Raw genomic sequence first — 27516 nt, 5'->3', positions numbered from 1 at the left:
CTAAGTAGAAAACATGGTACAAAGCAGAGCTCAGGAGAGGCAGTGAAGGACAGCCTGGGTTTGCGTCACGTGTGCTTAGAATCGTGTTTGACACAGGTTAAGCATACAATAAATCCCAGCTGCTGTTTTTGAACCTTCTTAGTATGACAATCTCTGATGAGCCCATCTTTGGTGTGGTGATACTGGGTGAACTTGACCTTCCCCTGGACTTGCAATGTGTCCACGACACTGGATTCTGCTTTGTAGTTCTATAATTACTCTGATCAAAATAGTTGGTGGGCATTGTAGTATCTGTCTCCTCCACTAGACCATAAACTCCATGAGGTCAAGAACTTCAATGATTCATTCGGCCTTGTATGTCTCACACAGTGACTAGCACAGAATACATGCTCAATAAGCATTTGTTAGTTGAATGAATTGGGGGAGGTTTTGAGAAACAGCTCTGTGACAATGGTCAACAATGTCAGCCAGATCCATGCTCGTCCCTTCCTTCCTCTCTGACATCTTCACTTTTGGTTCTTGATTTGTCTCATTATAGACCAAAGGTGGCTGTCACAGCATCAGGCATCATATCTGCACTTAAGTGAAGCTGGAAGGGGTTTTCTCAAAGCACTTTTTCTTTTATCAAAGTTTCCTACAAACTTCCCAGCAGATTTTCTTGGTTCAAGGAAAACTGGAAAGTCAAGTACCTAATGGAAAGACTTTTGATGGAGGTTTATTGAATGAATGAATGAATGGATGGATGGATGGATGGATGGATGGATGGATGAGTGAATAGATATATCTGAGTGGATGAATAGGTTGGATGGTTGGGGGTAGATGGATGGGTGGATGGATGGATGGATGAATGGATGGATGAGATGGACTGGGCTGGGTTGGAATAGTAGTACCTGCAAGTGCTCAGAATAGGACAAATAAGAAGATGGGGTGATTTGGCTACTGTCAACAATCCTCCACCAGGGCAGTATATCTGTTTCTAAGTGCCAGATGAGCCTGATTGTTCCTGGGTTAATAGGCCTAGTTCCTTTGACAAAAGGCATCAGCCTCAGGCCAGATCAGAGGCTATCGTCAGAGGCGGTTTGGTTAAGTGGTTCTCCCACTTAAAGTCGTGTGATAGTGGACACTTCGCTTCAGCTCCGATCCTCAATTTCTTCATTCATCAGATGAACCGTGGTTGCTATAAGGATTCCGTGAGCTTATGAAAAAGAAAAAAAGATATCATAAACTATAAGGTGCTTTGTCTCCCTGAAGGGTTGATGGGCTCAAAGTTGGGTAGGCTACGGGACCATGACAGATATCAGACAAGGCAGTTTCCACCCTTCATTTCTCAAGATAGTCTCTCCCACCCTTTTCCCCTTTCTTCCCTCTCTACATCACCTTCCTGTCCCATCTCAATTCAATTTCAGCCCTATGGTTCGATGGTTCGCAAACTTGATATATGGGAAACTTTCTTAAACTGACATATTTTGGGGCTCCACCCCAGACTAGGTGAATCAGAATCTCCTGGGATGAGTTCCAAGAATCTTTAATTTTTTGTTAAGTTCCTTATGTGATTTTGGCTATTTGGTCAGTTGGAGTTTGGAAACCATTGCCTTATTTTGTCTTATTTTATAAAGGGGGGTGCTATGAATACCTAGAGTGTCCCTTATCTCTACCCAGAAGGCTCCTGCACTCATTAATTCATTGTTTGCTTGTTCATTTCTTCAACAAACAACTACCGGGGGCGTATGGTATGCATGGCATTCTGCTAGGTGCTGGAACATAGGAGAATAAAATGTCACTTCAGATCTTGCATTGTCCAATCTGGTGGGGCCCACAGACAGACCAGCAGCAATCAAAGACAGAGTACCATGAAATGGATGGATAGGACACTATGGTAATGCAAAGGGACTTAGGAGGAGGGAAAGGGGTCAGAGACATCTGATCTTGGAGGAGTGGACCAATATCTAAGCTGAAACCTAAAGGTTTCCCAGGGCTCAGTCAGGAGAAGAGAGGAGAAAGAGCATATGCGAATGACCAGAGCCTGGCTATAAACTAGGCCGATTTTACTTCTATTTAACCACAGTTAACTCCATCCTTATTGAAAATATCTCGGGACTTCTCTGATTGTTTCGTGAATGGTTTATCTTGTTCCTAAAAAGATTCTGAGATGCTTAAGTGCAGAACTATGCCTTTCATTTTTTTCTGACTCACATGCCTTCAGCATAAGGGTGGGCCCATGAAGAAGTAAGAATTCGTTTTAGTTTAATCCCCTTCTATGTAATGAGCAGGATGCTGGCTACTTTATACATTTTCTCTATTTTATCTTTATAATAACACTTCAGGGTGGAAAGTATCATCCCCATGTTATAACCAGGGAAATTGAGATTCAGAGTTGTTAAGTTTCCCTGCATTACACAACAAATGAGTGATTAAAATCTAGTATGTCTGATATCAACTCTTTATTCTTTTAGCTATCCTGTTACCTTTTATAATAGCAGAAGCTGTATAATATCGTGGTTAGCAGCTCTGACGCTGGAGTCAGATTGCCTAGGCTCAGATTGCCACCTACTAGCTGTGTGGCTTTGAATAAATTACTTAATTTTTCATGCCTCAGTTTCTTCATCTGTCTAATTGGATGATAATAACATCTACTGCATAGGATTGTGAGAATTAAATGAGGTTAATATCTGTAAAGTGCTAAGTGTCACATGTAGAAAGTGTTATGTAAATTTTAACTATTATTATTGGTACTGTTATTACACCTACTATATGAAAGGGCCTGAATACTTACTATGTACTAGGCATTAATTAGCTGTTATGGAACAAACAGAATGAGGGATATGCAACTGGTTCCAGGATGCGGATGTCCAGCTGGAGAGTCAGGACAAAGCTTAGTTCCAAGCCTTCAGGAGTCTGGGGTTCTCAAGGCCTGGTCCGTGCGTCTTGGCCTGTGTGGACCAAGCGGAAGGCCTGGAAATGGAAGGAACAAACGTGTGCTGGTGACCAACCTGGGAAATGACTCTGACCCCAGGGAGTTGTTTGTGGCCTCACTCAAATCCTCCTCCTCCTACTGACTCTCGCAGCCTTTTCTTCTGAGAAAAGGAGGTGTGTGCCCGGCTCAGGGGTTATCACCCAATATTCACTGGAGGAGTCAGGAAAGGTGCCTTAGGGTTCACTCCGCCACCAATGGGAGTCGGGGGAGGGGGTGGTATTCAAATGGTACAGGCACTTAGCTTCTGGTTCAACCAGAGAAGCTCCGTTTTGATTTCTGAATGAAACACTTAATAAAAGGACTTGTTCGTTCAAAAACCTTCAGAGAACCAGAGGACCAGACCAGTGTGTTTCAAACTGCCGTCTTGACTCATTAATGAGTCACACCATTTATTGAGTCGTATTAATTAGAGCCATATTAACTGATGCAATGAACGACCCCCGAATGTGAATTAGAAGTTTATTTACCTCTGTAAATAAAGTGACCCTAGCCCAGAGTGACATTTATCATTTCTGTTCACATTCCACTGGTGAGACTAGTCATATAGCCTTGGCTGAATGCAGAGGATTCTGGGATATGTGGTCCCTAGCAGGGCAGCTGTTCTCCAGGAATAGCTCTGAACTATGGGAGGAGAGCATGAATTTGTTGGAACACAGTCAGCCACTTCTGCCAGTGGGTCATGCACACACATGTGCACAATCAAATACATATGACAAATATGAATACACAATTTTTTACATAAAATCATTCAATAAAAAGGTGCATAGAGAGATGCGGCGATGATGATAAAGCAAATGTGACAGATTGGTGAATCTAGGTGAGGGATCTTTTAGTGCTCACTGTACTGTTCTTTCAACCTTTAGTAGGCTTGAAATTTTTCAAAGTAAAATACTGGGGGAAATGTTATTGTTAAAATTTATTAGACTAATAAATAATATAAACTAAGATATAAATGGAATTGGGCTTAATTTAAGCTTGAGTGTTTTGATTTGTAGCTTTAATATAAGGGTTGGCAAACTTTTTCTGTAAAAAGCCAGATAGTAAATATTTTAGGCTTTGCAGGGGGGTGGGATCTGTGGCAACTACCAGCTTTGCTCTTGTAGCACAAAAGAAACCATAGGCAATAAATAAATGAACAGGTGTGACCACGTCCCTACAAAACTTTATTTATGAAAACAGGCAATGGGCCAGATTTGGCCCAGGGGTTGTAGTTTTCTGACTCTTGCTTTAATATATCAAATATTATTTTTTTAAAAAAAGCTTGGAAGCACATATTTTTGGTTTTAGGCAGATATATTAATTCTAGAGTCCAGTTCAAGTCTTCATAAGAAATTACGGATCAGCAATGTCCAAACTGTTAGCGATCCAAGTCTCTTAATGCTTTTTCACTACGCTGGACAAAATAATTTTAGCGCATTCGCTGTTCACATAATGAGTTGGTTTCTTTCATTTTCATTTCTTGCCTTTTATTTAAATAAAAATATACTATTTGCTAAAATATTTTTTATTGAAGCATAATGTTCATCAGGAAACAGATTAAGGAAATTTCACCAAGATGACCACTTTTTTAAACGAAGTAAAATAGAAAACATGATAGTGCATCTCATGTACTAAGAGTAAATTTTGCATGTGTGAAGCTTTTGTTTCCTTTCTATGTGTGTATGGATGTGTGCTTGGGACTGTGATAATAGTGAAAATTTATAGAACACTTACTAGGGATTTACACATGTAAATTCTTTATCTTCACAATGATCCTATGAGGTAGATACTCTTATTGTCACTCCCATTTTATAGATGAGAAAATAGAGGCACAGAGAGGTCGAGCCACTCAGCAGAAGTGACATAGGCACCCAGGGGTGATACTGGGGTTCCAACCCAGGCTTTCAGGTCCCAGGGTCAGTATTCCAACTATCACTTTTATGGCCACTGTATATAAAGTATGTGATGTGAAATGTGTTACTTACTGAGGGTCATGGTCAAGAGGATTCCAAAGCCACTGGACAGAATGTTCCCAAAGGTTCTTTACAGACCTTAAAAATAGCGTACTTGTCCTTTGGTGTACCCACAGGGTACAGGGGCCAGTTTTATGCAGTGCGTGGACAAACTTTTAAGATCTTATTGAATTTATTTTACTGTATGTTAGAAAATTTATAAATAGCATATTAAAGCAGCGGTATAAGAGATCCTCTTAAAATTAATGTATGTCTTCAAAAGAAAGAAAAATATCAAGTAAATAATTACAGGTAAATGAAGTACGAGTGACAGGTAGATATGGTAAAAATCATCAAGAGGAATATAAGTGTCTGGGGCTTTGGGGTCAGACACTGAACTTGGCATCGGAAGGGCCAGATACGGGTTCTGGCTCATTCGTTTCCTAGCTCTGGTTTATTTGATCACTTATGTAGTACTTATTATGGGCCAGGCACTCTTCTAAACAGTTTATAAAAATTACCTCCTTTAATCCTTACGACTGCTCATTGAAGTAGGTACTGTCATCATACCCGTTTCTCAGAAGAGTTAACAAAGGCCCGGAGGGGGTTAAATAACTTACCCCAAAACCACACAGCCTATCAGAGGCAGAGCTAGGAATCAAAATGAGGTATTGTATTAGTAAGGGCAATATTAGCTGGTGCAATAAACAAACCCAAAATGTAAGAAAGAAGAGTTATCTCCTGCACACAGGGACCCTGCCTACTTCCATCTTGGCCGAAAGATGGGTTTTATTTTAACCACCACACCCCGCTGTGATAGGTGGAATTTTCTTTGTCATTCAGGGCTCCATGTCCTCCTCTGAAAATGGGATTATGAATGCCAGTTCTGTTTACCTCTCAGGATAGCTCAAGGGATGGTTGTAAGGACCTACCTTATACTGTTGTGCAGATTAACTGAGATAAGGAATAGAAAGGCCTTAGTTCCTGTACCGATGACATTACCTGTGAATAATAGGAATAATTAGTAATACGGTTATGCAAATGAAACAATGAATACTGTCTTATCTTCGAATTGAAAAATAGTTTATAGGATCTTTCCTATTAGCCAATTAATATGTTACATGTAAGACTAAAAAAATCAGGAAGTAACTGTACAAACATGATATTTAGAAATAGGAGAATGCCAGGGCAGGGAATAAAACCCAGCTAAAATAGTCGCAAGTGGTTGTCCCTGGATGGTGGTGGGAATCAGGTTCAGGAAAGAGTGGGCCTGTCTACAGCCACGCCACCCTGAACAAGCCAGATCCCATCTGATCTCGGCAGCTAAGCCGGGTCGGGCCTGGTGAGTACTTGGATAGGAGACCAAGTGCGATAGCCATTAAGAAAAAAAAAAAAAAATAAGGGATTGTAAACTGGCAAGGTTCTTGTAATCTGTGAGGTCAACCAAGGGTTGCTTCGCCTAAAAAAAAAAAAAAAAAAAAAAAAACAGAGTGGGCCAGCAACTCCTGCTCCTTAGTATCAGCTTTGTAGAAGTATTTGATTTTGTCAGTTGTGTACCTATATAGCTTGAATTGAAATTTTTGAAACGATTTTAAATTAAAAAGGAAAAGGGAAAAATTAAACGCTCTCAAGCGTACCTGGAAATAAGAGTCGGCTGACAGAAAGCCACAGAGGGAAAAAGCGGAGTTAACGTTAGAGGAGAAATTCAGGATCGATCACGTTTAAAATCCCCGCCGAATACCTTCCAACAGTTTGTGTCCCACTAAACAGAAAACCCAAGCTCTTTCCCCCGATCTAAAGTCCCCCTGGGATCCGACTCTGTCTGGTCTCTGCTGGCCTCTCCCACCTTTCTTCCTTTTGCTCACTCCATCCCAGCCACTGGTCTTTTTCCTATCCTTCAGTGACACCAAGCACATTCCTGCCCCAGGGCCTTTGTACTTGCTGTTCCCTTCGCCAGGAACACCCTTCCCCCAGAGCTACCCATAGCTGATTTGTTCTCATCGTTCGGGTGTTAGCGCAAATGTTCTCCGCTCAGAGTGGCCTTCCTTGACCACCCAAATCTGAGACTGACTCGCCACCTCCCGCCGTCACTGTTATCCTACAGCCCTGCAGTCTGGTGCATTCCTTGATCTGTTTATCATGTGTCTCTTCCACGACAATGTAAATTCCATTAGAGCAGGGAATCTGGCTGTCTTATTCCCTGCTTTATCCTCAGCATGGAGAACAGTGCTTGGCACACAGTAGGTGCTCCATAAATATTTGTGGAATGAGCAAATACAGATGGGGACAGCTGAGTCAGTATGCTGGGTGGCTGGATGGGGTAGTGGCATGGGGAGGAAGCTGCAGCCTCTCTGCCTGGGCCCTGCCCTGGGTAAACAGGCTTCATTCTGCCCAGACAGCCACTGTTTGAAAACTGTCTGCCGTGGAACTGGCCAAGCCTGGGCTGCCACACTGCCAAGGCCCCAGGATTCCCTGGGACAAGCAGGGGAGGCAGCCACACCTCAGGGAGGAGAGCTCATGAAGGAACAGGTGAAAAAGTTATCCAAACAGGCACGAGGAAGGGTGGGGGAGGTGGCGAGACAGAGAGCAGTTGGCCCTTTCTCGGCAGAGGCCAGAGGAGCTGGAGGGAGGCCCTGGCACACGCAGTGGACAGCGGCCCAGGCAGGACCTGGCCTCCGGGCTGGGCCTCCAGGCTCCGATTCTATCCTGCTCTGGTCCTGGCTTGCAGAAGGACCTCGGGCACTTGCCATTCCCGGGCCTCAGTTTCCTCCCCTGTAAACTATGGGACGGTGAGCCCATCGCTGGTTTTCAACCTTAAAAAAAATAAAATAAAATGGTAGCGGCGTTCTTTCTTCAAGCAAAATCTTACCCGGAAGCCAGTTCACAGGAGGGGTACGGTGAAGGTGGGGGGTGGGGAGCTAAAGGAAGTGTGGAGATGCAGGTCACAGGGGGAAAACCACCAGGTCTCCGAGGCTGGTTCTTCAGTGTGGTGAGGGGAAAGAGTGTGTAGCCAGAGGGGGCATCTAGAGTCTTACAATCAGATACAGACCCAGGTTCAAGCCCCACAGTGTGATCTTGGGCACTTCCCTCCACCGTCCTGAGCCTGGGTTTCCCCCATCTAAGTCTGGCATTATAAACAATGCCTCCTTCAAGGTATCATATGTTCAGCACAGAACCTGGCACCTAGTAAATTCTCAGCAGGAATAGTGAAAAATCAATGCTGGTTACTAGCGACATAGCAGAAATGACCTAAAGAGCCAGTTCTTTGTCTTTGCTGTGAGTTGGGAAAATATTTAACTTTTCTCTGAACCTCAGTTTCCACCTCTATAAAACACGGTCAAGGCTTCAAAGGAGATCAGGGGTTGAGATCCAGCCTACCCAGTTTTATTTTAAATAAAATCGGAATTGACTGCTAACCTTTAAAACTCCCAACTGCCATCTTCTTTCAAAAAAAAATTGGAAGTTCTTGCAACACTGATTTCCCAGACCCATGATGCCAAGGCCCGCCGGCGCTAACTTAGACGTGGTGTGCTTCCTCTAATTTGCCTCAGCTCCCATTCCTTAGCGCTCCTACAACGGAAGTTATATTAATGCACAGAACATAAACCATTATGTTTGCTATGGTGTTTTTCTTACGGGAAAATTTGCTTATATCCCATTAGCTCCATATATTTCTGTTACCTAACTGGGTATTGGGGGCACTTGAGTTTGGAACCCCCAATTGCTAAGACCACGGGAAAGCTCATTATTTATGACAGCAATAGATTTACTTTTTAGTATGACTACGAGGACATTTAAAATTACGTATATTTCTGTTGGACAGTGCTGCCCTAGCCCCTTGGATTCTGTAGCAGTGACCAAGTTCACTGCTAACACATCCTGCCTCCATTTCCAATTCTGAATAGACCAGTCCTAGCCAAACCTCTTGGGCTTGTGTCCCTGGCTAGGCCCCCACAGCTATCTCTGGTGTCTCCATCCTGGCTGCCTGCCTGGCAGGAGGACCCAGTCTCCAGAACTCCAGGCCTGTCTTCTAGAATTCTCCACTCAGGAAATCTCACCTCCCAGCCCCCATCTTACAGCCATTGTGTTTTCTTTATCAGACATTTACAAAAGACAATAGTCTGTGTGAAACTTAAATACGTACCCATTCTTCTGTCTCCAGCCTGCTGCATTTACCCCAAATCCAGTGATTTGGGGGGTGGAGTTGGGGTGGGGGGTGGAGGCTTATTTTTTTCCCCCTTCTCCAGGGCAAGTCATAGTTTGTTCTAGAGATAAGGTGAAGGTGGACTGGGTTTATGGGAGGAACACAGGTTTATGGAAGGCACTGACTTTGTTTTTGGAGGGAGATAATGTCTACTCCCTCTCTGGAGAGATGAGAGAATCCTAAAGGGCATAGGGAGTTGGGAGGAAAAGGAGTCACTGCAATAATGAAGACCCCCTTCACATGGGGAGGCCTTCTATGGTAGTGGCTGAAAACCTGTGTTGCAGAGTCAGGAAGACGGGTTAGAGCCATGCAAGTTGCGTGATCCTACACAGACGACCTGACCTCTCTGACCCTCAGTCTCCTCTTCTGTAAAATGAAGATAAGGATAGACCTATCCTAGCATAGTGCTTCATATGTAAGTGTTCCATAAATGCTAGCTATCATCATACTTTTTGAAAAAGGGCCCACAGTGACATGTGGAATAAATTGAATTCTTTTTTATTTTGTTTCTATGCATTTTTATAATTCTTCTCTGTGAACCTGCTTTAGTTAAATAATAAAATTATTTGAGAGAGGAGGGATAAAATTAAGTGGAAATGTCATCCTAATTCTGTGCTCTAACATGGGGTTTTAGAGCTGGAAATAACGTAAGAGATCTTAGGGTCTAAAGTTCACACATCCATTTAATATCTTAATAAACCAAGGCCCCAAGAGGGAAGGTGATTTGGCCAAAGTCATATAGCAAGCAAATCAGTGGCAGAGCCAAAACTAAAGTGGTGACTGTGAGAATTGGAAGGGAACTTGAAGGTCACTAGGTCAGCCTTTCCAAGGCAAGGCCACTCAGACAAGGTTTCTTTGCTAGATGTTTGGAAAATGCTGGATGAAAGACAGCTGTACAAACTTCATTATTAATTAGAGAACGTCTTGGAGCCTTTAACATATGACAGTGCCTTGGGCATTCCAAGAGGGGCCTCCAGTTTGCCCACATTAGTTCATCACAGAGCCCCCTGAAAACCATTAACACCCATTAATGTTCTCCCTGCCCCTAATAGAGAAATGCTACAGCTTAGACACACTCCTAGATTTTTTTTTTTTCAAAAAAGAACTTTATAGGTATTTTAAATAGCACGGTTTAAAATTTTTATAGTACGAAATTTTGTTGCTGACATAAACAGTGATTATTGTTTTCATAATCCCTTTTCTTTGTTTTAAAGTAGGAAATATTACAAACATGCAGAAAAATACAGAGAAGAAAATTATGAACACTGATGTACCCGTCACCCAGTTTTGTCAAATCCTACTTCATGGCCATATTTTCATTGGATTCATTTTGTTTGTTTTAATGAGAAACAGAATACTACACTTAAGAACTGAAGCCCCCTGTGCCCCACCCTGCCACCCTTCTCAGAGGCAGCCACTGTTAAAATGTGGTATTTATCACTTGCGGATACGTTTTTATACATTTACTACACATAGCTACATACACAGTATGTGATATTATTTCACATATCTGGAAAAGTTATTAATTTATTTAGCATAATATTTTAACATAAATATAAATTCTAAAGTTTTTTTTTTCACATTTAGATCTTTATTCCATCCATAGGAATTGATTTTGTGTTTATTTTCTTTTCTTTATAATTATTTATTTATTTATTCTTTTTTAGGCAAGGCAACCCTTGGTTGACCTCACAGGTTGCACAGACCTTGCCAGTTTACAATCCCTTATTTTTTTTTTTTTTACGTCGACAGCACCTGGTCTTCCCAGGTGGTCTCCCATCCAAGTACTAACCAAGCTCAACCCTGCTTAGCTTCCGAGATCAGACAGGATCAGGCTTGTTCAGGGCAGCATGGCCGTAGGCACTTTTATTTTTTCTAGGAATGGATTTTTGTGTGTGTTTGAAACAGAGGTGCCATTACATTTTTCTTCATCTGGACAGCCATTTGACCCAGCAGCACTTATTCGATAGGACATTCTTTCTTGACTCATATGTAAGGCCGTTGCTTTTGTCCCTCATTTTCAAATATATGTAGATCTGTTTCTAAACTCCCTACATTGTCCTACTTGTCTTTCTCTAGTAGCCACATTTAAACAATTTTTTTTTAAAGGCGAGTAAATTTAGAATTATACCAAAATAAAAGGCTTAGTTTTTTTAACGTCCCCAAAAGTTAAAATTAGTTAATAATATATTTTATTTAACCCAAGGTATTTAAAACATTATCATTTCTATGTGTAATCAATAAAAAAACAATTAATGAGGTAGTTTTCATTCTTTTTATACTCGATCTTCAAAATACGATGCGTGTTGTACACTTACGGCACATCTCAATTTGAACTGGTCATACTTCTAATGTTCAATGGCCACTCATGGTTAGTGGTTACCATGTGGGCAGTGCAGTTGCAGTTGTCCTTTAACATCATCATGTCTATTCTCTTTGCTCGTTCATATAAATTTTAGGATGAGGTTGAATAAGAGAGAACAAAGGTTGGAAACGAATGACGTACTTGTCTCCCCCACCGGATTCAACGAAGACACCTACCCTATTTTGCATGTTTGCAATTTGCCAAGTGGCTTTGTCTCATTGGGATTTTAATTGGAATTTCATTGAATTTATTGATTAATTTTGGGGATAACTGGTATCTTTACAGAATGAATCCTTCTGCCATGAACATGATACATTTATATAAAACTGCTTTTATGCCTTACAAAAACGTTTGGTAATAATCTTAATACTAAAGGTCTTTTGTTAGAGTAATTCTCAAATAAGTTACAATTTTTATTGTTATCGTAGTTTTTTAATTGAATCTTCTCATTCGTTGATGTTAGTGTATACAAACCAAAAGCTTTTAATATATTGAAAATGTATCCATCAACCTTGTTAAACTCTCTTATTAGATGTGTTTTTAATTTCTTGTCTTACTGCATTATTAGGGCTTTGGTAAAATATCAAATAGAAGTAGTGATAATGGACTTATTAGATAGGATTTAGTTTGTGAGTAGCCGAGACACAAAACAACAAAAGTTTAAACAAGAGGGGAGAATATTCCTCAGTTATGTAAAAGTCCAGAGGTAGGCAATCTAAGGTTAGTATGGCAGCTCTTCCCCAAGGCAGCTCCCAGGAACCCGGGCTCCTTCTAGCAACTGCTCTTCCATCCCCATGAGGTCTTTATCTCATGGTCCAAGATGGTTGCCAGAGCTCTAGCCACATATCCATGTTACAGGTAGAAAGATGGAACAAGGGACAAAGAAGAAAAGGAAGTAAAAGTCATGTTCCAGCTGTCTTTTAAGAAAAGTTTCTGGAAGCTGCCGAACTACATTTCTGATTGTACTATATTGGCCAGAACATATTCACATGCATAATCTATGTCACCTAGCTTCAAAGAAAGGCTTGAGATGATGAATCTATTTGGGAGTGTCCATGTAGAAGAATCAGAGATTCTATTATAAAGAAGACGGAGAGACTAGATAATAAAGAATAACTCACAGCTTGTGCCATAGTAGGCATCCTTGTTTTATTCTTGACTTTAAAGGGAAACTTGGACCTTTTCAAGTCTAATGGCTACTTGAGGTTTTTGGTAGGTAATGTTATTGAGTTTTAAAAAGTATCTTCTAAGTAAGGTAAAGTTTTTGTTTGTTTTTAAATCATAATTCATGTTGAATTATCTTAACTGCTTCTTGCTCATCTACTGAGATAATCACATCTTTTTTTCTCCTCTAATATTAAACCATTCTTGCATTTCTGGAATAAAAAACTAACTTGGCCCTGATGCAATATATATATTTTATATGTGGCTGAAATTTTTAAAAACTGTAGTAAGCCATAACATACATTTACTATGTTGTACCCATTTTAAGGGTACAATTCAGAGGCATTAAGTACATTTAAATGTTATACAACCATCACCACCATTCATCTCTTGAAATTTTTTCACCTTGCCATACAAAAATCTCTGCACCCATCAGAAAACACCTCTCTATTCCTCTAAGTGGACTCATACAGTATTTTTCCTTTTGCGACTGGCTTATTTCACTTAGCACAACGTCCTCAAGGTTCATCTATGTTGTAGCGTGTATCAGAATTTCCTTCCTTCTTAAGGCTGAATAATATTCCAGTGTATATTTATACCACGTTTTGTTTTTCTGTTCATCTGTTATTTGATACTTGCATTGATTGCTTCTACCTTTTGTGAATAACATTGTTATGAAAGAGATGTAAAAATATGTCCTTCAGACCCTGCTTTCATTTCTTTTCGGTATATACCTAGAAGTGGAATTGCTGGATCTATGGTAATTCTAGTTTTAATTTTTTAAGGAACTGCCATGTTGTTTTCCACAGTGGATGCATTATTTTAATTCCCACCACAGCGCAAAAGGGGTCCAGTTTCTCCCTATCCTTGCCAACACTTGTTTTTATTTTTTATTTTGTTTAAATATCCATCCTAGAGGGTGTGAAGTGATATCTTATTGTGGTTTTGATTTGCATACCCCTAATGATTAGTAATGTTAAGCATTTTTTCATGTCCTCAGTCATTTGTATATCTTCTTTGAAACAATCTCTATTCATTTGCCCATTTTACAACTGGGTTGTTTATTTTTTTGTTGTTGAGTTGTAGAAGTTCTCTATATATTCTGAATATTAACCTCTTATCAGATATATTATTTGCAAATATTTTCTCCCATTCCACGGGTTGCCTTTTCACTCTGGAGCACAAAAGTTTTTAATTTCGATGTAGTTCATTTTTTCTTTTGGTATCATATCCAAAAAATTATTGCCAAATCCAATGTCACGAATATTTTCCCCTATGTTTCCTAAGAATTTTATAGTTTTAGTTCTTATGTTTAGGACTGCAATCCATTTTGCATTAATTTTTGTATGTGACGTAAAGTAAGAGTCCAATTTCATTCTTTTGCCTGTGGATATCCAGTTTTTCCAACAGGAATTTCTTTCTGATATTATTTTATGTAAGACTTCTACACCTGGGAGATGCTCCTTTGATTCAAACTCTGGTCCATTGCTAGCATCCTGTCACCATTCTCCCTGACATTTAGCTGGTCTTGATATTTCCAGTGACATGATGCTCACTACTTAATAAAGCAAAATCTCCCCTGATAGAACCATCGTATCTGGTAAAAACATCATCTCCATTCTGAGCACAAACCTTCCTCCCTGCAACATCCATTTGTTGGTTCTGGTGCGTCCTCTGGGGCTATAAATATAGGTCAGTACGCTTTTCCAAAGAAAGTACTTTAAATTCAGTGAACAGCACAGCAGCACGCTGGGTTTATAAGGTTTACTGTGTTTACTCCACGAAGCAATCTATTTTATAGCCAACACCTGTGTAATACTATGTGCCAGCAGTTCTAAGCCCTTTCTCTATATTAACACAAATAATCCCCACAAGGCATACACATCGTTATCACCCCCATGTTGCAAAGTAATAGAGCAGTTAAGTGACTTACCTAAGGTCACACTGCTAGTCCATGGCAGAACCAGAATTCAAGCCCAGAGAGTCAGGCTCCAGAATTTGCTCTCTCGGCCTCTTTACTGTACTGCCTTCAAACGTCTCACAATCTCGGCCAGCTTTTTGGGGTCCCAAAGGTTGACACACACTTAGTAACCTTAGTAACAAAGAACAGATTGCGGGCCCAGAGGCTTCGAAAGGCAATAGTATTAACTCAGGATATAATAGTTTTTTCATTTTCTTTATTTTCCTTGCTTTTACTGATGATACATTGTTTTATTTGGTAGCAATAACATTTCCTTCTAAAATAAATCTAAGTTAAAATGAGTGAGTTGATATAAGAAAAATGTTAATAGCAGAGGTGGTTTTCAGATATGACAGAAATCATAATGGTCATAAGACTATCAGTGCATCTTTAGAAAGACCGTGTTCAGTCAGGTTAGGTGAGGCTATGCTGCAGTGACAAAACAAACAAACAAACAAACAAACTCCAAGTCTCAGTGGCTTAACACAGCAGAGTTTTATTGCTCACTTACAGTATTTGTCTGTCATGGGTCAGCAGGTGCTCTTCTCATCCTGGGGACTCCATATCTACACTTGCTTCCACAACGACCACAGCACTGGCTCTTAAACCTTCTGCCCAGGTGTGACAGATTATTTCTGCTCACATATCATCGGCCAAGACAAGTCACAATGGTCACATCTAACTTAAAAGGGTGCAAGAAAGTATAATCCCGCCATATACCTGGAAGGAGAGAATGGAATAGTTGAGAACAGCCCACGGTGAGACCATGAGTAAAGGAGCCTGAAAGATAAACTGGGTCACAAAAAGTAGACTGAGTCATGAGTCATTGGATTAGTCTGACCAGCTCCATCAAGTGGCCTTCAGCACCCGTTCTCGGAGCAGGGAGTCTGGTCCACCAGGGGGAAGATGGAAGACAGCAGCATTCTGTTACTCCCAGGCAGCACCTCAGGGTTCTTTTTAGTTGGGGTGTTTTTATTTCATAAGCGGGTTCAGCTGAACTCTGTGGTCAGCTTTTATTTCTTCCTTAAAGGTAGATGAAGTAGATTGGACTTTGGCTGCTCTAGGATTTGGTCTGTCACTACTTTGAAGAGAGATCCAGGGATGGGTAATTGGAAAAAAAAAATTCAAGGATAGGGTCTAAGAGAGAAGGGAGCCTTACCCAGTGCTTAGCTGCCTGGTTATCATGGAGGCTTCCTGGAGGAGTTTTCAAAGTGGGGTCTGAGAGCTCCAAGCATCAGAAGCATACTGGAAGGTCATAAAACATGTGATCCCTGTGGCCACTTTTGACCCTGGAGCCTGGAGGTGGGACCTAAGGCATCTGAATTTTGAATAATGACTACAGATGATTCTTATGGACGCTGAAAATTGAGATACACAGAATTACAGGGAGAACTTTTCCTATAAGTCTAGAGGCCTAACACAGTGTAGTTCTCATTCAGTGGTGATTTCGAATGCCAAGGGATATTTGAAAATGTCTGAAGATAATTTTGGGGTTGGTAGCGGGAGGTACTACCGGCATCTAGTAAGTAGAGGCCAGAGATGCTGCTAAGCATCCTATAATACACAGGACGGCCCAGTCCCTTGAACAAAGAATTATCCAGTCCAAAATGTCAACAATGCCAAGGTCAAGATGGTTAAAAAGAATTTGACCCCTACCAAATGTAGGGGCATGTATGATTTTTAATCTCCTCTTTTTATTTTACTTTCAAAGTTTTCTGCCATATACATACTCCTTTTCATTGAAAATCTAGTATGTATTAAGCACTTTATGTACATTATATCAGTTTTTCCTCAAACATCTTTTCAGTCATTCAACAACTATCTGTTGAGCACCTATTACACATTTAATTTTAAACTGTTCAAGGCAGCACCCTGGGGAATACAACAAAGATCACCTCCTTAATGGCAATGGGGGAGATGTGCAAAGTCCCTGAGACAGGAAAGGGAAAAAAAGGCCAATGTGTCTACAGCCACTGGCGTGGGGGTGAGTAAAATGAAATGAGGTTGGAGATGTAGAGAAATAAAAACAAGGTCAGTCAGACCTCACCGCCAGGGGGAGTTTTGAATTTCATGAGTTTTGTTATAAATACGTAGAAAGCTGTAAAAGCTGAAGTAAGGGAGGGACTCGAGCCAATCTGTTTGCACAAGATCAGCCCTGGCCCCTGGGTGAAGAGCGAGTGGTAGGGGACCCAAAGCAAAGGAACAGAAGTGAACAGGCTTTTGCAGACCTGGGGAGATGATGGCGAGGGGGTCCAGGCTGGCTGTGGCAGAGATGAACAGATGATGAAAATTTGAGATACTGTTGGAGGTGTCAAGAACTGGATTTTCTGATGAGTGGGGAGGGAGGGGAGGAAGGAAACAAAGATAGTGAATTCCAGGATTTTGGCTTGAATAACTGAGATAGGGTGGGATGATGGAATGACAATTAAGTATTCTTCTCTTTCAAAGACTGAAGAAGAGGAGTGAATTGCGCGACTTTACAAAGCAAATAAGTGGACTCCAGTTCAGATGTGTCTAACTCCAAAGGGCATACTTTTCCCGCTCCCCGGGATCCACACATTAATTTTCAGTATAGGGAGTAAGCTATTTAATTTTACTATCATTAAATATTAAGACATATAAGTACCCTGAATGCAAATGTGGGATTCCACACGGAGCCAGCACAAACCTGGGACCCTCCTTAAAAGCGCCTGCACGTTGCTACCAGATGTTTGGAATGTAAATTTCGTAGATGGTGTAATGGCAGCGCGGTACGAGCCTTGGGGTTTGGAGAGACTGAGTCCGTCTGGGCCTGTGATTGGTGGGATTGTAATGCAACCTTCGCTGTGATTGGTGAAGCCCGTGTGGTTATTTAGAAGTTTCTGAGAACCAATTCCTGCATTGGCCACTAAGAGGAGCCCAAGATGCGCAAAACGCGGCGCTGCGGCTCCTGGGCCGCTTTCTCTCCGACGTCCTCCGGCCCTGCGCGGCGCACCGAGGCGACCGCGGGACAGGGGTGGGGGTGAGGGCGACGGTGTCGGGCTCCCAGCTCATGCCCAGCTGGCCACGCTTCTTTGCACAGCCCCTGTGGCCCCTTCCTCTGGCTCTCAGCCCCGCCGAGGACTTTGGCTGACCGAGGGGCGGGGCTGCGGGTTCGCGAAGGTTTGCGAAGGCCCGGATCCAAGTTACAAAATTGTGGAGTCTGTCAAGTGAGACAGCAGGCCCCCTCTGCCTGTCTCTGAGTCCTTCTCTCAAGTTTAACAGCCTCTACAGGTGCCCTTTAAGATCCTCAAAGGACTTATACAAAGCATCTCACTGGAGCTTAGTTCCATGCGGGTAAAGGCCACTAGCGCAGAGGTCACCCTATCCAGAGATGCCCCCTGCTGTCCCTGGGCGCCATCGCATCGTGCGGTCTCTTCTTCACCACACCACTACTTAAAATTCTCTTCTTTTTAAATGACTTGCTTACTGTCTGTTTCCGCCCCCCTCCCCACCAAAAAGTAAGCTCTGTGAGGAGGGAATGGGGGAGCCAGATCCAATGCAGAACGCCTAGTTACATTTGACCTTAAGGAGAAACAACAAAAGCATTTTAATTATAAGTATGCCCCGTGCGTTATTTGATACAGACTTTCACTAAAAGAATTATTCATTGTTTATCTGAAATCCAAACATAATCGGGCCTCCTGTGTTTTTATTTGTTCAAACTCCCAAAACAGTGCCACATGGAATGTGCCGAATAAATGTGGGATGATTGGATGAACAAATTCTTTCATTCATTCAACTCATTTATTCATCCAACCCATTACTTAGGTGCCAGCTGGGTCCTGGGAAGAATATAAGGGTAAAACAGACACAGTCCAATAGAGGAGGTAGACAAATAACCAGGAACCACCATTTGATCACACTTGGGTGACGTAAAGGTCTGGGGGCTGTGGGAGCGCAGAGGAGGAGCCCCGACCTGCCTGAGCCGGCGGGACTGGCCAGAGGAAGAGGATTTGAGGAGAGGTATGACCACTGCTAGGGGCGGCTGTGCAACACCAGAAGCGAGGCGGGTGCTGTGGGAAGCCGAAAGGGGCAGGCGGCCGGGGGTGGGGGGCGAATGTGTAGCATGGTCAGGGCTCAGAAAGAGGCGAAAAAGAGACTCACGTTCGCTGAGCATCAGTACTCACCAGTCAGGCACAATAGTGATCGTGCCCATTGGATAGATGTGGAAACCGTGATATGCCTTGTCTAGGTTTACAGTCCGAGTAGAAAAAGCCTCTTTTGAAACTCAGGTCTGGCAGACTCTGAAGCCTAAACTCTTCTGAGTTAAGGATTATCACCCCAATTGAAGAATGAGGAAACTGAGGCCCAGAAAGGTGACGGGGTTCTCCCTATGAATGTGGCTCTGTCTAGTTTAACCGAACACTGAGGCAGTATGAGCCATATGATTTGTCTCGAGCCCTCCAGAGAGACAACAGGAGGGCCAGGGCAGGACCCAGCAGTCCAGGCCACTGTGCCCCCCCTTTCCTGTGGCTAATTCCTTGCATGCATCCTGGGCGGGTCTGCAGTTACCATGGAGATCGCCTCCCACCATCCCTGAAATCTCATTGTGACCAGTATTAAGAGATTAACTCTGCTCGCAGGCCCTTGCAGGGTCTTGGGTGCCAGGGTGGCAGTCGGAGCTCCCTCAAGGATGAAGAGGTTGCCCACTGTGCGGGACCCCATAGGACCAGGAGGAGGATGTCAGACTGGGGCCAGGGCTTCCCCCGGGATCCCCCAGGTATGCTTCCAATTCCACACCTATCTAGGGAGGAGGACAGAGTGGTGGGAGAGAGATACAGGACCAAGGGGAGGTGTCCAGATTTTGGAGCAGTGAAGAGACCTTTGTATCCCAAGCCCCCACCTCAGGAACGCCCAGGGCCTTGCTGGGCTGATTCCATTCTGATCAAGGCAGGATTCAGATTTCTGCAACAAGTGAAGGGAGCCTTCCATAGTGTTTTAGGGGTGCTCCAAAGTTACCTAAAAACCAGCCTACTAATTTCCTTCATTTTTACTTTGGGGAAACTGAGGCATAGAGAAGGAAAGCGATTTACTGAAGCTCAGTGAGTCAGTGAACTGAAGCAGCTCAGCAATCCAGAGAGAGCCCCGAGGTGGCCTGAGCAGAAACATTTGCTTAAAATGTCATTGTCCCCTTTGCCTTGAATTCAAAATCCTCCTCCCTGACTTCCAGGAATGGGTTCCATCAGTCTCCTCTCCCCGGGGCATGCCCCATCAGCCTCGCTTCCCTTCTCTCCCTGTCTCCCCTCCTCTGCCCTCCCCTGCCACCCACACAGCCTAAGGCTGGCAGAGTTCCTGGCGGGCTCCACCCCGCTGGAGGGCACAGCCACCAGGCCCTAACTGTCCCATCCAGGGGACATCCCCTCACTGGGTTACCATCTGGATGATGCTAAATGTTTTTCTTGCCTGCTTTAGCCCCTCTGTGACTTCAAACACAGATGAGGTCCTGACAACCCACCCCCACCCCCTCCACCACCTCCTGCCAGACCTGCACTGGAGAGTGTTAGATCAGGCTCCAAGGCTCACTGTTGTCGGGCTTCCTGGAAGACTATGTTGGGGCAGAGGGACAAACATTGTCTCTGGAGCCAGGGATAAATAGCTCAAATAGCATTGATTCAGCATTCTGAGCCTCAGTGTCCCTACCTGTGAAGGGTGCAATAACCCTTCCTTCTTCGAAGTGTGGTCCAAACTGCTGTGGAAAAATTTGTAGGCTGTGCTATTAAATGAGCAAAGCAAGGTGCAGAACAGTGTAAGGATGGGGGATGATAATATATGGTCTTATATGCTGCTTTGTCTGCATCACGAAAACTTTAAAGATACGTAAGAAAGTAAGAGAACTGGTTACTTATGGTGAACGGGGGAGTGGACTGGACAGGGGACAGGGGCAGAGGCAAGAGTTTATATCGTTTTGATTTTTGAACCATGTGAATGTAGTACTGTTTCAAAAATAAATTTTAAAATATGGGAAATTAGGTAAAATATCAAATAATAATAATAATCACACAGACCTCAATAACATGACAGGTATACAGCCAAGACTGAGACCCATTCCCTAGCATTTGACTAAAGGAACAGAGAAAGCCTGACTCTGAGTCTCTGAATTCTTGGGCCCTTTATTTTAAGTCGATCTCATTTTTCCAGCAGCAAAATAATGGTCATTGGTACCAAGAATTGGGATCTCTCCCTATGTGCCAGCCACAGTGCCAAACACTATCTGAATATCATCTCATTAAATCAGCATTCTGACTCTATGAGGAAGCTGTCATTGTCCCCAATTTACAGATGGGCAAAGTGAGACTCACAGAAATTGCAAACTAGTAAGTTGTAGAACTTGACTGTACATCTAGGCCTTTCCAGCTCCAAATTTCAGGCCCTCCTGCATTGGGTCTCAATCTTGGCTGTACCCCAGAATCACCTGGGAACTTTAAAAGCAGTGCCCCTCACCTACCCACCCCACCTCAGGATTCTATCATCGGTCTGTGATGGGATCTGGGCATCAGTATTTTTTAAAGGCTCCAGGAGATTCACCATCAGAGTTGAATGTCTGCTTTATGCTAGACAACTTTTCAAATGGGAAACCAAGACCGGGGAGAGAAATGACCTTGCCCAAGGTCACACAGTGGGGCAGGGCTCACATGGAGCCTTTGTGAAAATAAGTGAAAGGCAACCCCCTCTGGGCAGGCTGGTCTCTCTGGGCGCTTGGCTTGGTCATTGGAGCAAGGACTGGATTTCCATCTCCAGGGCCCCCTTAGCCAGAGGACCTCTGTGCAGTGTACAACCTGTACCACCGTATGCAGTGATCCTGGCCTGAGGCTCAGACTCCCAAACACTTCTTTTCACTGACCTGGCAAATTCTTAAAGCCCTTCAGAACAGGGTGCAGGGAAACCAAGAGTGGCTTCTGGACTGAGGGTTCATCCCTTACCCTGCAGACCCCATCTCCCTCCCAAGGTCACTTTTGCAGATAAAGTCATGATCGTAACCAGGAGGGAGGAACATGAACAGGAGGCTGGCAACAGCAATGGCCCCACTGCAGAAGTCACAAGCCACCTGGCAGGAGGCTCTGCCCACACAGACCCAAGTCCTTCTGGCTTCCTTCCTGATAATTTTCTAGACCATGCTCTCTACCTCTTGAGCCTTATAGGTCAGTGTCTCCCACGATGCACCGCTCTCTGAGCAAAGTGGCTTCCATGCTCTTTTGACCATCACCCGCCATGTTCTGCAGTTCAGGACATTTCCTCTGCCCAGGATGCCCCCTCCTCCGGGAAGCCATCCCTGACCACTCCAGCCCAGAGATACGTCCTCCTTCTCCCGCCTTCCAGCCCTCGCGGCCCATGCACAAAGCCCGCACGAGCCGTGGGATGGTGCTTATTTCGCCATCATACCGGCCAGCTTTCATTGAGTACTTCCTGTGTGCCAGCCCAGGAAGGGCTGAGGACCACAGACCGGAGCACAGGTTGGAACTCCAGCTCCCGTTTCTAAGTTGGGTGAGCTTGGGCACATGACTCAATCTCTTTGTGCCTCAGGTCTGCAAAATGGTGATAAAAACATTGCCTACCTCACAGAGTGGTCGTGAGGATTAATGAGTTAACGCATGGGAAGCCCCCCCCCCCCAAAAAAAAAACAGCTTTATAAACATCGGCATGATTGTAATCACACGTGCCTCAGTCCTTTCCATCCTCCCGACTACCCTGTGAGTGAGGGATTGGTATTTCCAACTTGCAGGTAAGGAAACAGGCACAGAGAGGTCAAGGGAATCAGGCCTCCGCTTCTTTCTCTATGGCCTGATGTCTCCAGAAAGAGGACGTAGCTACACGGGTTGGAACTTGGAGCCTCTGGTTTGCAGCTTTTGGCTGCTCCCCACCAGGACACAAGGCCAGGTGAACTGCCCTGAGCTAGGCCTGCCGGTGGCTCTCAGGCACCCTGTGCCTCCAGGCAGGCCTGGGAGGGAGGGTGACCAGTGGAGGAGGACGTTCCAGTGTCGTCTTGTTCACTAATGTCCAGAACACATCACTGAGTCCCAGAGAGAGCCCATCTTCCCTCTCCTAGCTAGAGACCCAGGACGCCTGGGGTGACCTGTCCTTGGACGAGTCCCTTTCCCCTTCTGGCCTCCATCCCCCTATCTGTACAAGGAGTGAGGAGATGAGTCTAGCCCAGCAGTTCTCACCTTCCACAGCACACTGAAGAGGCAGTGTGCGCTGGGTAAGGCGCACACTGCCTCGGCTCCTGGGAACCTCAGGACCCCGTTTGAAACCCCAGGCCACCTCCTCCTAAAGGCTCTCCCAGGGCTCTGTTGCTGCTGGATTCTAGAATCCCAAACTCAAAAGCTGCCGCTTTGCATCCCTGTTTGGAAAGCTTCCCCCCAGCTGTTTTTATCTCTCTTTGGTAACAGAGCAAATTTGCTCAGGACCCAGAGCAGGGGAACAAGCAGACTGTTGACTCTTAAGCAAAACCTCCCCTTTGGAGGGCAAGCAGAGGAGACCGCTGGATGTGCGTGAGGAGGCCAGCGGCCTCTTGCATAACCCCGGGCGGCCTCCTGGCCACCCCGGCCTTTTCAGGGTTAGGGGTGAGGCAAACCGCAAACTCATGCCCAGTTAATTTTTTAAGGCAAAATCAACAGGCTCAGCAATGATTAGCAGGCAGGTAAGTTCGTCTTAATCGTGCTGAGGACAGGGAGGAAGGAGGCTTCTGGAGGCCCAAGGATGGGGCTCAGTTATCAGTTAACCACATGAATGTTGTTTCCTTCCAAACCCATTGGCCTTCAGCCCTGAGCTCCCTCATCTTCCTCTCAGCATTCCTTCCATGGCAACCCAGTGGCCATTAGTCACTGAGTGAACAAACACAGCACCATCCTGGGTCTGTAGGAGGCAGTGCCCGACCCTCGAGGGCTGCGATGGAGCAAGGGGGGACTCTCAGAGCTTGGGGTCTTCTTGTTAAGGCAAAGCTCCCCATCACTGCTGCATGACCTTGAGCATGTCCCTTCCGCCCTCCGGGGCTCAGTGAGGGTCCTTAAGGTATACGGTTCAACCTGCAGTCCCCTGGGGACTCAGTGTCTCCATCCGCCAAATATGGGGAGTTGGCTGAGACACCTTTTCCAGTTCTTGAAGTTCTGTGAGATCGTGATTGGATTAAGCCAACGTGGCCCGCACCCGGGGCGAGGAGGGTGGTAGGAGCAGTGTTTTAGGAGTTCAAGGGGGAGAAAAGATGGCCAGAACCGGGAACAGACCTACCTGGTATCTGCCGTTGGTGCAGCAAGCATCAGGTCCCAGCTCCAGGAAGAGGACTGTCCTCTCGAAGGGGAGGCAGGGGTCTCTGTGGGGCGGCATGGGGCTGCACGGATGGCCTGGTAGACCCCAGGTGGCCCTGGACCCTTCCCTCTGGACCTGGGGAGCTACCAAAGGCAGTGTCCCTGGGCCTGCTGGCTGCCTGGACTGGAGTTTGGTCAGTGGTTGAGAACCTATATTGTGAGAAAGTTAGGACTTTGTCCACAAACTGGAATTTGAAATTTCAAAGGGGCAAAACTGAAGGGCCCTACCCCAGAGTGGAGATGGCTCTTGGCTTCTTTCCCCCACGACTTTTGTTCTTTGTCTTGATAAGTCCCTGGTTCCTGCACCACTCCCCAGACGGTGGGGGAGGAGAGACAGGAGATATCGGGGTGGTGAGCACCCAGGGGAATGAAGACGCCAGGCAGCCCAGGGTAGCAGGGGTTTGGAGGACACCTCTGAACTTGAAAGTGCCCGGGACAGGCTCCTTTGCTTCTCAGATCCCTGAGCTCCCCAGCAGTAACATGATGGTGGACCCACCAGCTCAGTGCTCCAGCACTCTGAGGTTCGTTCTGGGGCTCCAGGAGGGAGGCAGCACCGTGGGTGAAGCCCTCAGCTCCGGAGTCAGGCTTGAGATCAAAAGCTGCTGTTGTGATCTGTATGGCCTTAGGCAAGTCACTTCCACTCTCTAAGCTTCAGACTGGTCATCTGTAAAAGTGGGGTTGATAAACTGAGAGAAGAGTGAAAGGTTCTTTGCTCTGGGCCTAGTACAGAATCTCTCCAGAAACCTTAGCCATTATTCTAATTGAAAAGAAAAATGATGGGGTTCGGAGCAGCAGTTCACTTAGCCACTGCCCACACCAGAGGCTTGAGTGCCCTGCCCACAGCTGGGTCTGTGGCAACCCCTCTGCCGTCTCATGGCTGCCCGGGGCAGCGCTATCAAAACCACCCCTCCTTTCCTTCTCGAGGCCTCCATTTCTCCATCTACAACATGAAAGAGTTGGCCCTCTGAATGAGCTCCAAGGTCCTCTGTTCTCCCCTGGGAGCTGTTGCATGTGGAGCTGTCAGTGGTCTGTGGTCTGACAGCTCAACGGGGCGGGGCAGAGATAAAGAAGGGCCGTATAGTAGTATTTCATTTAATTGTCACAACAAACTACAAGTCGGGCCCATTTTGCAGAAGGAGAAACCCAGGCTTTGAAATAATAATTTGCCTGAGACCACAGAGCCAGTGGGTCTTACCAGGGGTGGGTCATCTATATGAGGGACGCGTATCTGGAAGATATTGTTTGAGGTCAGCTAAGGGTGGGGTAAATCGTGTATGTAATAGATTATGTAAGTAATATAGTTCATGAGTGGGCAGCTTTACTTTTAAGGTACGTTGGAATGGGCATGACGTGGGGTATGAAATAGGTTTCTGGGCTGCGCCTCACAGACAGTGTGAGCCACGTGCGTTGTGCACTTGGGGAAGTGTGTACGTCACGCTTGTCACGTGTGGGCTGTCCACCTGGTAGTTCTTATATGTAACGGGTCGCGGTTGTGGCAGGACACAACTCACCCTACTTGATCAATTTAATTCGATTTAAGATGTCATTTGTAGAGGCTGAAGGATCATTATTTTTGTTACCAGTTAAACTGACGTGCCAACGATAGCTCTTCGCTTTTGGAAATGTGGGACGTGCCTCTTAGAATCAACGAGACGCCGGATGTGCAGGCCGCACATTGCGGGATTGTGAGAGGAGTTGCCGTGTGTGGCCTGCCGCGGGTGCCAGGGCCCTCCTGAAGCTGGCCTCCCTTTTTGTCTGTGTTTGTCCCTTAGCAGGGTCTCTGACCCAGCTCGGCACAGCCCCCAAGGCTGCTGCAATTGGGATCAGACGTCCCCGGATGGGACATGGCAGGAACCCACTAGTAGTTGAAGTTTTGTCCTTTGGGCCCTTATGGAATCTCAAAGTGTAGGTTTGGGGGGCACTCTCTCGCCTTCCTGCAGAGTTTTGTCCTGACCACCAAACAAATGGAGAAATTGTAACTCTGAGAGAGATGACGTAAATGGTTATCTGCATGATGGCAGAGAGCTAATTCCTAAACCCAAGTCTCCTGATGCCAAATCCAGGCTCTGTTCTCCAGAACAATTGCTCCCCCCACCCCCCAGCCCAGTTATCTCAGCTCCAGGGGAAAGATGGAGTGCAGAGAACAAAGCTATGCAGGCCAGAGAAAGGGCTTCTAATAATTGAAAGGATATGAGGAGGATGCCTCCGCCATACACCCTCAAACACACTCCGCCTCTCCCACTGATTTGCTTCTCATTAATTCACCCACGCATTTACTCATTCACCCATTAATTCACTCACTCTTTAATTTACCCTTTCATTAATTCACCCACCCACTCACTCATTAATTCACTCTTTTACTAAATTACCCACTCGCTCACTATTTGGCTCTCTCACTATCTCACCCGCTCTTGCTCACGGTGTCACCAAAGCCTGCCACCCTGGGCCTTCCAGCTGGCAGAGGACAGGCTCGCATGCCACCAAGTCTTAGGTCCTTCCGCCTCTACCCTTATTTTTACCTTCTACCCTTCAACCATACCTCCCCAGCTAGGTTGGGAGTTTTCATAAGTGCCTGCTGGAAGGACAAGGAGGACCGGAGGGTGTAAGAAGAAAAAGGCCAGCCCTGAGCTGAAGGCAGGCAGGACCAGGGGTATGATGATGCTCAGGGCTCAGTCCAAAATGAAAATGCAGGGCCCCGTGTTCAGGATTCATTAAGAATTTCGTCAATGGCAGTTTCTCGGGTGGCATGCCCACGATGCTCACTCTGAAGGGAGGAGATGGGTGGAGAGAAATGAGGGAGACGGAAAAGGGGGGCCGGGGAGCAGGAGAAGGGAAGGACACTTGCTTGCCAGCCACCACCTGGTGTTTTGCTGGTGCCATCTCATTTAACACTCAGACCACCCTTGAGGTTGATGGTACATGTTATAGAGGAAGAAACAGGTTCAGGGAGGAGAATCATTTACCCCAAGTCACGATGGGTAGGTGATGGGTAGGTGACAGACGCCTGAAAATCCGGGCCTGTGGGGCTGCAAGCCTGTCTCCAGCTGTTCTGGGTGGGGGGATGTGACAGGGAAATGGGGAGCGAGCGTTCCGGGTCTAAACAGCGAGGTGCTGTGGGGGCCGATGGTAGCCATGGGGTGGGGGGAGTTACGGAGAGCAGGAGAGGTGAGGCTGGTCCTCCAAACCCCCAGTCCGTTCTGCTCCCAGGGGAGGCAGGAAACAAGAAGGGGGCTCCCAGGAAAGGATCCGGAAGATTGGTGTCTGGGGCCCGGGATTTAGGCTTTTAATTCATGAGCCATGAGGCGGCTTTATCTCTCCAGAAGTATTGACGGTAGAAGTCAATGATTTGGGAAGTCATTGAATTAGGGCGTCTTGGAGGTGAGCTGTCAGTGTCGCAAGCGTATCAGTTACAATGCCTGACTGGGGGTGACAATGACTTGGAAGATGGCTGAGTCAGGGGTCAGTGAGTGCTGGTGAACTAGCCAGCCCATCTTGTAGAATCGATAACTGAATGTTGGTGAGTTAAGGCCCCAACAGTTGTAATAGCACCCCGGGTGTCAGCCAGAAACCAACAAACAGCCAAATCCCTGCAGCC

At 45.2% G+C, this 27516-nt stretch overlaps 1 long non-coding RNA gene and 1 pseudogene across 2 annotated transcripts; both read right to left on the bottom strand.

The window, feature by feature from the left end:
- Nucleotides 1–788: 788 nt before the first annotated feature.
- LOC107514573 lies at nucleotides 789–24121 on the bottom strand. 2 transcript variants are annotated; one of them, XR_004953595.1, is made up of 7 exons: nucleotides 23845–24121; nucleotides 15110–15318; nucleotides 14572–14730; nucleotides 8323–8475; nucleotides 5838–5907; nucleotides 2774–2952; nucleotides 789–1195 (listed from the first exon to the last, which is right to left on the bottom strand). It is a non-coding gene; the product is annotated as an uncharacterized LOC107514573 (long non-coding RNA). The 2 variants fall into 2 exon arrangements; XR_001597802.2 differs by lacking the exon at nucleotides 8323–8475 and having other exon boundaries at nucleotides 23845–24119.
- On the bottom strand, nucleotides 10853–10971 carry LOC118610245 (annotated as a pseudogene).
- Nucleotides 24122–27516: the final 3395 nt, after the last annotated feature.

This window comes from Rousettus aegyptiacus, unplaced genomic scaffold (genome assembly GCF_014176215.1).
Source record: "Rousettus aegyptiacus isolate mRouAeg1 unplaced genomic scaffold, mRouAeg1.p scaffold_m13_p_12, whole genome shotgun sequence".
Lineage (NCBI taxonomy): Eukaryota > Metazoa > Chordata > Mammalia > Chiroptera > Pteropodidae > Rousettus > Rousettus aegyptiacus.
Note: the sequence above shows the minus strand (reverse complement) of the source record. Positions and strands in the feature narration are given on the sequence as shown.